The sequence below is a fragment of the Cryptomeria japonica genome, chromosome 10 (genome assembly GCF_030272615.1).
Source record: "Cryptomeria japonica chromosome 10, Sugi_1.0, whole genome shotgun sequence".
Lineage (NCBI taxonomy): Eukaryota > Viridiplantae > Streptophyta > Pinopsida > Cupressales > Cupressaceae > Cryptomeria > Cryptomeria japonica.
In genome coordinates, this window is record NC_081414.1 from 917,878,798 (window position 1) to 917,890,808 (window position 12,011).

The 12,011-nt window shown below is 36.9% G+C and overlaps 1 protein-coding gene across 3 annotated transcripts in view; it reads left to right on the plus strand.

The window, feature by feature from the left end:
* Nucleotides 1-12,011, plus strand: part of LOC131036194 (uncharacterized) — a 272,281-nt gene that overhangs the window by 128,470 nt on the left and 131,800 nt on the right. The window lies entirely within an intron of this gene.

Here is a 12,011-nt window from a genome sequence, read left to right on the forward strand (position 1 = left end):
GCATCGGTAAGGGGGACTAATTTGCAAAGGGAGTTTAGGTGAGGAAAATTAGCTTGTACTTTTCTTTTTCATTCCATGTTTAATATATTGGCACCGATAACCTGCAATTTGCAATTGCTATAGCAAAAAAACATCAGAGCATGAACCCGCCAAATAGTTTGAAGCCATTTTTCTAGAATATAGCTGCTAACACTTTCTGGCTCTCAGTAAAACTCTGAAATTTTCTATACCCTGGCAGAAATATTCATCAATATAGTTTGAATGAAATATTTTTTTCTGTCAAATTATATGTGCATCTCTTTTAGTACATTAAGTCCACAGCATTTGTTCCCACAATCTTGCCAATTTGCATTTGTAGACACAACAGATTGTCCCTTCACACAACTATTCATCCACCAAATGTACTTCTCATTCTTGGTGTTATGATTTGAATCTCTCAATATATACATGATCTCTCTTGCTAGGTGTTACTTGGTTTGTGGTCTGACATGTCCTCTTTCTTTGTAAGAAATTAGTACAGAGCAGGTTGGGCCCTTAATTAAATTCCTGCATTAGCACTGATGAAATTATTCATCCCCAATTCCTATTAAACCCCCACAATCCTTGTAGTCTTCTGATCTAGACTTTGGATTCCTCTTGTCATGTTCAAAGCATCAGGCCTCATTCACTTATGTGACATAGGGATATTAAACTCTTGCTCAAACCCTTTTTCTCATATTTAGTCATATTAACGTTATTATATTTGTACATATTCCCAGTATAATACTTGCTATCTACACTTTGGCTCCTGTTATGGTGACCATATCACTAGGCCCCATTAAATATATACCACATGGTGCTCCCAAAGGATTTTTGTCTCACGTTTTTTATACACTAAAATTATGAGCCTTACAGTTTACTTGTTTTGACCATCTATCAAATGCTGATTTGTCAGTTGTTCAGACTATTGTCTGCATTTGTACAAGGATATGATTCAAAAAGAATCATTTTGCAATCAAGGATCAAAATACTTATAATGTGACATTGAAGTATCACAGTTCCTTTGGATGATGCTGATTTAAATGAACTAATTTCTTAAGGAAGATCTTGTTGGAATTGTTTGTCATTGATGTCAAAAGTATGGAGAAGGACAAAGGCCAAAGGCTACTAAGAGATATACATATTAATCAATGTTCATATTGGCCTACAAGGATTGAATGTGAAGTTTGTGAAGATCATCTTATATGCAGCAATAAGTTTACAAGACAAAACAGATCTGGTCGATCCAGTTAATGACCAACATGAACCATTTTCTGTGTAGGAGGCTGATACAATTGGAACCAGATATGCATTATTGTAGTATATTCAAGGATGAATAGAAACTAAGGACGTTGATTAGATGTTCAAGGAAAAATTGATTATTGTTTAAGGAGAAAATAATGCTGACTAAATGGTTGATGTAATACATAGTCTTTAATACACAACAATATTGATGAGATGACTCCATAAAATGTAGTGTCCCCTTTTTAGATCGTTCCTATTCTTGAGTCATTAGCCTATCATTTTGACCCTCGTAGGCTAATAATTGTGGATTGAGGGTCTTCTGAGGCAAAGGTATGGTTAATGGAGGTTCTTTTCTTCTCCAGAATTCAGTATGTTCCAGTTTGGACTTCATTTGGCTCAGATTGGACTTCGTGTGGGCTCAGATTGGACTTCATTTGGGCTCAATTTCATATACTTACTATTTATAGTAAGTCAGGAGATGATCAAGAGGGACCCTTTCTATTTTTAGTAAGTCAGTGGGTTGGACAGAGGATAAAATGATCAACTCCCCGGTGCAGACAGAATGAAGAAATATTGATTAATCATGGAGTTATGCTTATTTGATTATTAATAAAGTGATAACTTTATTAATAAATTTTATTATGGGGCCATTTAATGCTATATTATAAGTTATTATTATTTCATAAAGAAAGGGTCATGTTCTTCATTAAAACAAGGCCATTTGAGGAATTAATTATAAAGGAGAATTTTAATGAAATATTAAAAGTATTCTCTAAGTCTCAATGAAATAACATTTTAAATGTTATTAATGTATTTTTTAATGGGAAATCAAGCCAAGAGGGAAATATAAATACTCCTCCGTGAAATCGTACAAGTTATTCTTTGAGCATTTGATTTCATGAAATTTTCTTGGCATTTGGAGAAGGGAACCCAAGGGTTTCTGTATTTCAGCAAATCAGGGCATTGGAGAACATAGTATCTTCATTGTGACGGCTACTTGAGGTAGTGAAATATCTTTTGAAGGTTGCTTTTGAGTTGGCTGTAACCAGCAGTCAAATTTGTGAATATTGGAGGTCATTTTGGAATAAATTGGAGGTGTCTCAAGGCTGCAATTAATTAATTTTGAGGACTGATATACTACAACAAGGGCGGCATACATAGGGGTTACAATTTCATCAAATATTGTGAGGTTTCATCAGCATCAAGGGCTGCTGCATTGTTACAGAGCATATTGATTTGTACATCAGGTCCTTTGTTGTTTATTTGCATTGTCATATCAATTTGCAAGTTGTTGGTGTAGATGCACATTTTTATCAGACTTGTGTTGGCATTTAGATTGTGAGTGTAAGAACCCACACCTGGTGGACTCTAACCAACCACAATTTTCTGCCTTTGTTTGATTTTTCAATGTTTTCAGTGTTTGGGTTTTGCTTGAGTTTTCAATGATGTTTCACCAAAGAATAAAGAAAGTGCAAATAACATATGTTGCAAACTAGAGTATGGAAATGAGAGCTACAACCATAAGCATTTTATCGAACATTTGCCATGCAATTCCTATTATGAAATGTTGACTTTCAGCTAGGGACATTAAGACAAACAGTTATCTTGCAAACTGAAATAAATACTACAAATATATCATATGCAACTCCTTTTTATTGATGTCCCAATTACCACAGATATGAAAGGGCCAAGACTCTTGGCTGACAGCTGAATATGATATGAAACAAAATACCCAGGTCTGAGTACAATGGCAGCATACAACCAACTTCGAATGTCTATTAAATACTGAAATTAAATGCAAGAGAACCTGATCCAATGAAGCGCCTACGTTGTGGGTAATGTAGCAACTCAAATACCATGTAAATTGTGAAGCAACATGTGTGGCTGCTACTGCTATAGTACGGCCTCCAACAATTATAAATTCTGCCCAAATTCCAATGTCATGACAGCAGCAACTAATCTGGAAATGAGCAGCAATTAAAACCCTTGAAGAACCCTTGAGTAGACTTAACTAAGATGCAATATACTGTAGCGATTTTACTATTCACGTATCACTGTAGCGTTTCACTATTCACGAGTTATTGTAGCACGGCACTATTCACGTGGGTACTATTCACGCGAGTACTGTAGCAGTGGATGAAAAAACTTGCAATCTGCTCTTAAAACCTTGAATAATTTGTTGATAATCTCTCCCAACAAAAATGATATAACTCCATGTGCCAAAGAATGATGATTCACAACCAACTATAAATGTTTTTCAACAATAAACTTCAAACCCTTGTAGAAAACTTCACGAATTTGCACAAATGAAAGAACTGAAATATTCTTTCCCACAACTGCAATAATTCAGGTGTTATTTCACACCTTCAAAATTGCTATCAATAGGAAGTTTCCGTTTCCTATGATCAAAGAAGAAAATTGCGAAAGCCCTAGGCTAGAAAATGATGCAATGAAGTAATGATTTTCTAATACAATGACCATAGATAGAAAACCTGGTATTTCAATGGCTGTCTTGATATATTGGTTTGATTCTCCTCATATGCAAATCCCTTGTCAAATATATATAGCTGTTCAACCTTTCTAAATCCCCTTCTATAGAACTCAAACTACTGTAGCGCACTGTTCACGGCACTGTAGCGCACTGTTCACGACACTGTAGTAGTGGATGAAAAAACTTGCAATCTGCTCTTAAAACCTTGAATAACTTGTTGATAATCTCTCCCAACAAGCATGATATAACTCCATGTGCCAAAGAAGGATGATTCACAACCAACTATAAATGTTCTTCAACAATAAACTTCAAACCCTTGTAGAAAACTTCAGCAATTTGCACAAATGAAAGAACTGAAGTATTCTTTCCCACAACTGCAATAATTCAGGTGTTATTTCACACCTTCAAAATTGCTATCAATAGGAAGTTTTCGTTTCCTATGATCAAAGAAGAAAATTGTGAAAGCCCTAGGCTCCACAATAAAAATCAATCAAAATACTATTCATCAACTGGATGCCGAGAATGAACTCTTGCCTTTCCTTTTATTCTTTCCTTAAGAGAGCTCAAACACCTTCCTGGCCAATGTGGGATAAAAGATTTATTCCCACATTAAATTATTCACTTAACGCACTTTATTATATTAAAGTGACTTTATTATTATAAAGTTACTTTAGAACTTTATAATAATATTAAAATATTAAATAAATCACTTAAGTCACTTAAACTTTAATATCTCTTGATGTACTTGTCTGATTGCTAAGCCGTCTGAGCCAGGAGTCGACTCTCCCTGTTCTCCATGTGATTGGATGCCTGTCTAAAAATAGAAACCCTGAATAGTGACTTACTATAAATAGTAAGTGTGCCAATCTAAGTCAAAAAACCTGTGCAAAGGCCAAAACCTGAATCCAGCTGAAGAGTAATGTCTCTAATCACCAAGTAACTGCCACACGAGGCCCTCTATCAATAATTGTTAGCCTACAAGGGTCAAACAATAGGCTAATTCTTACAAACTCTGATGCTCGCAAAATGGGGACATTACAGTGAGGCAAGAATCTTAGCATTGAATATTTGTCATAACCCCTCTTTGGACATGGGATTAAATAATACGATAATTAAAACATTTATTAATTAACATTTAATAATATTGGAATATCGTCTCATTTATGAGACTTCACGATTTTCCTCTAATATATGATTATTAATGTTTATTAATTGTTATGATTATTATTTATTATTATTGTTTTAATATAACGTTCATATTTCAATTATTAATATTATATTAACTATTAAAGAAGTTTTACCATAAAATACTATTAAAACATAAAATAGATATATTGAATATATTACACTTACCATATAACGTGTTATTTAATAAATATAAAATATGAACATGAATTGTCAAAATACATTATAAGTATTATTTGGAATAATATCGTATTAATACAATGCCATTAATAGAACCGATATACAATATAAATTATTTATGCTCTCCTTAAACCACACTTAAGAAGAGCGAATATAAAACCTGAATTAAATAATTATTATTAATTTAATATTTATTAAATTAATTGAAATCTCTTCTTCTTTTACTCTATTTCATTCACTTGTATTTTCCTTATACACTATATCTTGTCACAAAAAGAAGACGGTGGTTAAAAAACTTACACTTGGATTTTATTCAACATCAAACCCCCGCATCAGGTATGTTACATACTCAGAACCATCATTGTATGCGTTTGAACTACGTAATCGTTGTATCAGTTTACACTGATTGCGGTCGTTAAATCATTAACTACGGATAATCTTTGATGTGTATAGTGCATTGAAATTAATCAAATCGAAAGAATCTTTTGCATACGGGATATATAAAAAGGGAGGATATTATTCAGGTGAGGTTGGGGGAGAGATACTCTGTGTGATAGCAGAAGGGAAACGAGGACTTCAAATCCATAGCCGACAGCTGACAAATACAACTCATACCCCAAAGACGCCAGTCCGATGCAAGCATCAGACGTTAAAGGCTAGAGGTCGAATCACCTATGTCATTGACACCCTCACCTTAATCATATACTCTGCATGGCCGAAGGCCAAATGCTGTAACCAGCTGCGACAGTTCATCGATCCAATAAGACTCGGATCTCTTTAGCGAAGCGATCATAAAAAGGACGATAGTACCACTCAAATAGCCACTACATCATTGCCTGTATCTCAGACATAGCAGAAGATAGTCTATCATATCAGACGGGAAGGGCTTGCACGTTATAAAACAGAATATCAAATCCATTATAAAATTGCAATATAAATATATGAGGACCGACTTATCTCTTATATCTATACATCGTTCATCGTTCTCATTACAAGTGATATTTACTGTCAACTATATCAGTTTCTTGATACTTTCTTAAAGAAAAGATTCTTGTAGTTCAAGTATTAGGTTCTGTCCCAAAATTCATAAGCCATCCTAATAAGGGACATTACAGGTTGATATCTAACCGATTAATATTTAAGAGGTAAGATTTAGTGTCTCCACTGAATATTCTTAAGAAAGCTACAATTTGTTTATGATTAGTAAATTATTCTCTAAAGGTTGCGATTAAGGAAGAGATATGATTTTGATCAGTTGTGTCTATTTAAAAAGTGGTATCCCTAAGAAAACGAGAATATATTAAAGGAGATTGAAACATCATCTGGATCACCATCGACATCTTTTATTCTTATTTTATCGTTTGTGGATTTGCTCTTATTGAGGAAACAGCCCCTTGGTTTTGGATGCATATTTACCAGCGATACATATCAGATATGGTGCCTTTGGAATTGCTATAATTCACAAGATAAATCAAGCAAGCATCCATATCTGGAGACCATATAGAATCGCTACTTAAGCACATATATCAGGCAAGCATTCATATATAGATCGAAGATCTTATTTGACCAATGCAAAGTTTAGTGCACATCGATAGAGCCAAATTAGACATAGCAATTACCTGATTGCTATAAGCGATAATCGAGGAGATCATTGCATACTTCAAGAGTCTAATCAGAAACAGCAAATGTACATCATCGCTATAAGTGATTGAGAAGAGAACATATAGCATATTAACATCGATATATCAGAAAAGGCTACAAGCAGTTGAGAGGTAACTTGCAGCATTATCTGCAGTCATATCAGAGATACTCTCTCCATACTTAGCATTGTTTACATTGCATTAAGTACAGATAAAATATATAGATCAAGATGATCTTTGCATACAATTAAGTGTTAAATCAGAGATAGCAGTGAGATTGGTCCTTATATCATTGTATTGTAAGTGATAGCAATTGTGTATCAAATCTATCATTCTTGCATTGAGTAGTATCAATTATCATTATTTTAAGTTTTATTATAGACTTTGTGGAAAGAAGTCCCTTGCAATTTCTTTGGAAGTCAGTTGTTCTCTAATTTCCTAAACAATAACATTAGGGGACATTACAATATTGGATAGTTGAAATCATCATAAGCTGTGATGAACCCTTGCAAGTTCAACTCTTCATCCTGTTGTAATTTGTAGATCTTCTTTGTAATTTTGATTATTAAGATGGTCTTTCAGAAATAGACAGAAATTGCAGAAGGGGGTTTCTTTAATTTGCAACACATATTGAAATAATACATGAAATTAATCAACTGAAAAAATAAACTGGAGAATTTAGAAGCATACCCTTAGGTCCTTAGCCAATTTATTGAATTAAAAGAATTCAATCAGCAACTTACAAAGTTCTGATTTTTATTCAAAAACAATTCAGATCTGCTCTTATTTAATACTAAGACACCCAAACAGTGGAAGATGGCGCCAATAAATGAGCAAGTTGTGAGTTTGCGAAAAAGAAGCCTCCAAAGCACAGAAGAATTAACAACAAATAGTAAATAGGAAACCTACAACAAATTTGCCTTGTAAGAAGCCAAATCTACCCCAATTTAATTCAATTTGACTTCTGAATGAAGCCAACCAAGCTGCAAAAATTCGATTGATCTTTCACAATCTCAAAGCCACTAAATTCTAAAGAATGCATGCTCTCCAAAACAGGTCCAAACCCTAGCCGCCAAAGCCAAGTGCTCAAAAGAAATGTCAAATGCTCAATATCAATGAATGAGGTTTAATTCCCATCTTGGCTGCCTAAATACCCAAAAAGTACGATTTTTGGCAATTAGGGATTTAAAAATCATAACTTGCTTTTAGGGTTCCCAACTTAACCCTAAAAGCAATGCCTAGCTTAGGAGGTATTATTTTTTCACTTAAATAAATTTAAGTGATGCATGTTTACCCCGTGGGGTGTGTTAGTAATATTGCATATCAGCAGTTAGATAATAACCATGGAATAGAATAGTAAACAGAAACTCAGAGCAATGCTTTCATTAATGCAAAAATGTCTAGTACAATCATCATTCTCTGCCTCCGTGCCTCCAACATGTCATGTCCCCTCTTTAGCTCTATCTAGCAGAGGCATTTGAGTCAGCTTATTATGGGGTCTTGTAGGCTGACAGTGATAGAGACTCAGTGTGGTAATACAATGTCTGGGACTTGGTGTTCTGGCAGTAGTTGATCATTTTGGAGCAGTTCCTTATTTTTAGGAGACCGTTCCTACATTTATGGAAGATATCCCTACTATTTAGGAGGTTAAGACCATACCCAGGGTTGGGTCTCCTTGAGATTATTCCTTGGGTTCAGTTTCAGAGGATTTGGGTTTTGTTTCCTAGTTTCTAGGAGCATCCCTAGATTTTAGGGATGAGACTGCCAGTGGATCCTTGATTTCCGACTTCAGTCACAGACAGGTGGCAGGTTGACTTTCTGGTTTGTGGTGTCATTTGAGCATTTTGCAGCTATTTGGGTTATATTTTTAATATTTCCTAAGTTAGCGTTTATTATTTAAATAAGGCTATGTTTATAGCCATTTTGGAGTAATAAGGGGTTTTTGGCCTCATCTGGATGTGTATCCCTTGGTGTAATAGCTCATTGGAAAGGTCTTGGACTTTTCTAAATATTTCTCTTTTGACTCAAATCCTTTCGATGAACGGATTTCTTTATATTTGAAAAAAGGTCATTTTCTATGCACTTGGCAACTTAAAATGAGAAATATAACATTTTAACCCTAAATGCCCCATTGAGTCACTTTTAGGGTTCGAGCTAAGTGGGAAGGTGTTATAAGGAAGTTGAGATCTAATTCTTTTTATCCTTTACACATTTTACATCTTGGATTTGAGATTTGGCTCTGGAAGAGCTTTTTAGCATCTGGGATGCCAACCCCAATGCCTTGCCTATTTGGGACGTAGCCCCCAATACAGTGGTTTGGATTTGCTTGCAGCTATTAGCATCTTGGAGATTGTATGGCATTCTTTCTGGAGGTTCAGCGATTCTGACAGAGTTCAGTGTGGGGTTTGGGGTTTCTAACCAGTTGGGTGTACTTGGCAGTCGTACGGCTGTACCTGGCAGCCACTTTCCTTCCCACGTGCAGCACTTGGAGGGCTGGAATCTTGCCATAGCTTCATTCCTAGTTATGTTACTTTTTCAGCATTCAGGTTGGAATTATTCCTGATTGTAATCTTCCTGGAATTATTGGAAATCTTCATCTGGTCAAATATTTGATTTTATATTCAGAAATCTGCCTTGAATCGAATTTGTTTTGGCTGTATATGAACTTCATTTTCAGTACTTTGTTCATGTACTTGTACTTCATTATTTACTTGTTGAAAAATCATCAAAATACAAAAAGAATCCAACCCTTCTGCAACTTCTGTCTATTTCTGAAAGAAAATATTAATAAGCAGGAAAAATCAATTTAAAATAATAAAAATTACAACAGATTAGTAAAAAAGATCCATTAGGTATCTTTCAGTGGTATCAGAGCTATCATCCTGCCAACCTGTAGGGTTTGTGTGGAATTTTCACACTAGGGTTACATATCATTCTATGCATCCGGGTAGAGAGGAGATACACAGGTATTATACACGCAAGGTAGCTCAACAGGAGCGTGAGATTTGAATTGAACAGGTACCCAGCATGGCAAATGAACAAGGGGGTGCTAGACAGAACCGGGTTGAGGATGAAGAACGGGAGATGATGAGAACTCTCATCACTACACAGCCCAGGATAGTCCAGACACTTGACAGATTACAGGAAACTTTGGCACGAATGGAGTTGGATAGAAATAGGGGCAGACATGGGCGGAACAAATCAGTTTCAGTGGCAGGCAGTCAGCATAGCCATCAGTCCCATTCATCAGTTGGGAGCTCCCTTCATTCCTTTAGGCGGGAACACCATCGTACACCTGTTACGGATAGACCTTTGCTTCCTCAGTTTGTACCAGGTGAACAACCAGCACAGGAAGATCCACCAAAGGTTGGGTTCCAAGAATCAGTTTTGGCAGCCACAGCTGAGTGGAGAGCCCTACCCCCAGAGGTTAGGGATGTTTTCCCTCTTCCCCAGTATTGTGCACAACGTAGAGATACAGCTAGGTTCCGAGGAGATCGTAGTTATAGACCACCACAACAGCAAAACTATGACCTCAATAGAGCTACTGGGAAGATCACATTGGCTACATATGATGGCTCTGGTGATACGAGTGCACGAGCTTGGGTGCACAAGCTGGACATATATCTATCCTTGAGGCCCATGCCTGAGCGTGAGGCTATTCAGTTTGCTATGTTGCATTTAGACGGGATTGCCTATGATTGGTGGCACCATGGATTGGTCACCCAGGATCACGCCTTGGTCCGTTCCTATGCCGAGTTCACTGAACGACTCATTACACGATTTGACCGTAAGGATACAAAGTTGTACTATAGAGAGTTGGCACATCTTAGACAGACCGGGCATGCAAAAGCTTATATTAATGAGTTCCAGTGTATTGCGGTTATGGTACCTAATATGCCCCAAAGGCGGAGTGTGATGTTATTTATTGAGGGGTTGCAAGATAGACTTAAGGGATTGGTACGTGCTTTCCAACCGGCCACTCTTAAGGAGGCCATTGATGTGACATTGAGACTGGATACCGTTCCCACTTCTTATCAGGCAGATAAGAAGTCATGCAGGGACTCTCGGCCTGCACAGAAGGCCAATACTTCACAAAATAAAGGAGGGTCATCATCTAGACCCCCTTGGATGAATCAGGAGACGAGGAACGAATTAAGAAGGAAAAAGTTATGCTTTTCCTGCAAGGAACCCTGGGAACCAGGACACCATTGTATGGGTAAAGGAAAGGTTCATTTGATTGAGGTGACATCTGAGTTAGGGGATGAGGAGGTACCCGACACTGACACTGAGGATAGCATGGAGGATGTTGAGCAAGTGCAGACACAGTTGGAGTTAGATACCCCTGAGCCTTTGGCGACAGCCAAAGTAACTATGGCTACCCTCTCCAGTTATCCTAAATTTCATGCCTTTAGGTTGAAAGGTACACTGAAGGGCAAGCGGGTCATGAGCTTGGTAGACACAGGTGCCACGCATAACTTTATTGATCAAAAGTTAGTGGAGAGGCATGGATTACAGTATGAGGAGTTTGGTGGTTTTGGAGTGAAGGTGGCAGATGGTGCAGTTTTGGGCTGTACTAAACGGATTCCATAGCTTAGTATTCAGATGGGGGATTATACTCTGACCGATGATTTTTATGTGCTTCCATTAGAGGATTATGATGTGGTCTTGGGCATGCAGTGGTTACAGGGTATTGGGGGTTACATTATTGATCACCACCGTATGTAGTTAGAGTTTCTTTCTAGGGGGAAGAAGACTATCTTTAGGGCAGCTTCAGATGGTGGACCTAAGGAGGTGTCTTCTCGCAGGATGGAGACTATTATTAGACATAATGATGTGATTTGGGCTACACATTGTTTGGTGAAGTCCAAAACATCTACACCTCAGGATGGAAGGGTATTTCATGTTGATATTTAGTCAGTGATGGACCGTCATGGGAGAGTATTTGGTGACATACCTTCTGGAGTGCCTCCAGATAGGGGTTTTTGAGCATGGTATAGAGATGGAGGATGGAGCGAAGCCAGTGATTACCACCCCATATCATCATCCTCGAGCCTATAAGGATGAAATTGAGAAGACTATTCATGAGTTGTTGGATATGGGCTTCATTCGGCCTAGTTCTAACCCCTTTGCTTCTTCTGTAGTGCTTGTTAAGAAGAAGGATGGGACTCTACGGATGTGTATAGATTACAGAGCCTTGAACAAGAAGACAATCAAGAACAGATACCCTATTCCACGCATTGATGGGTTGTTGG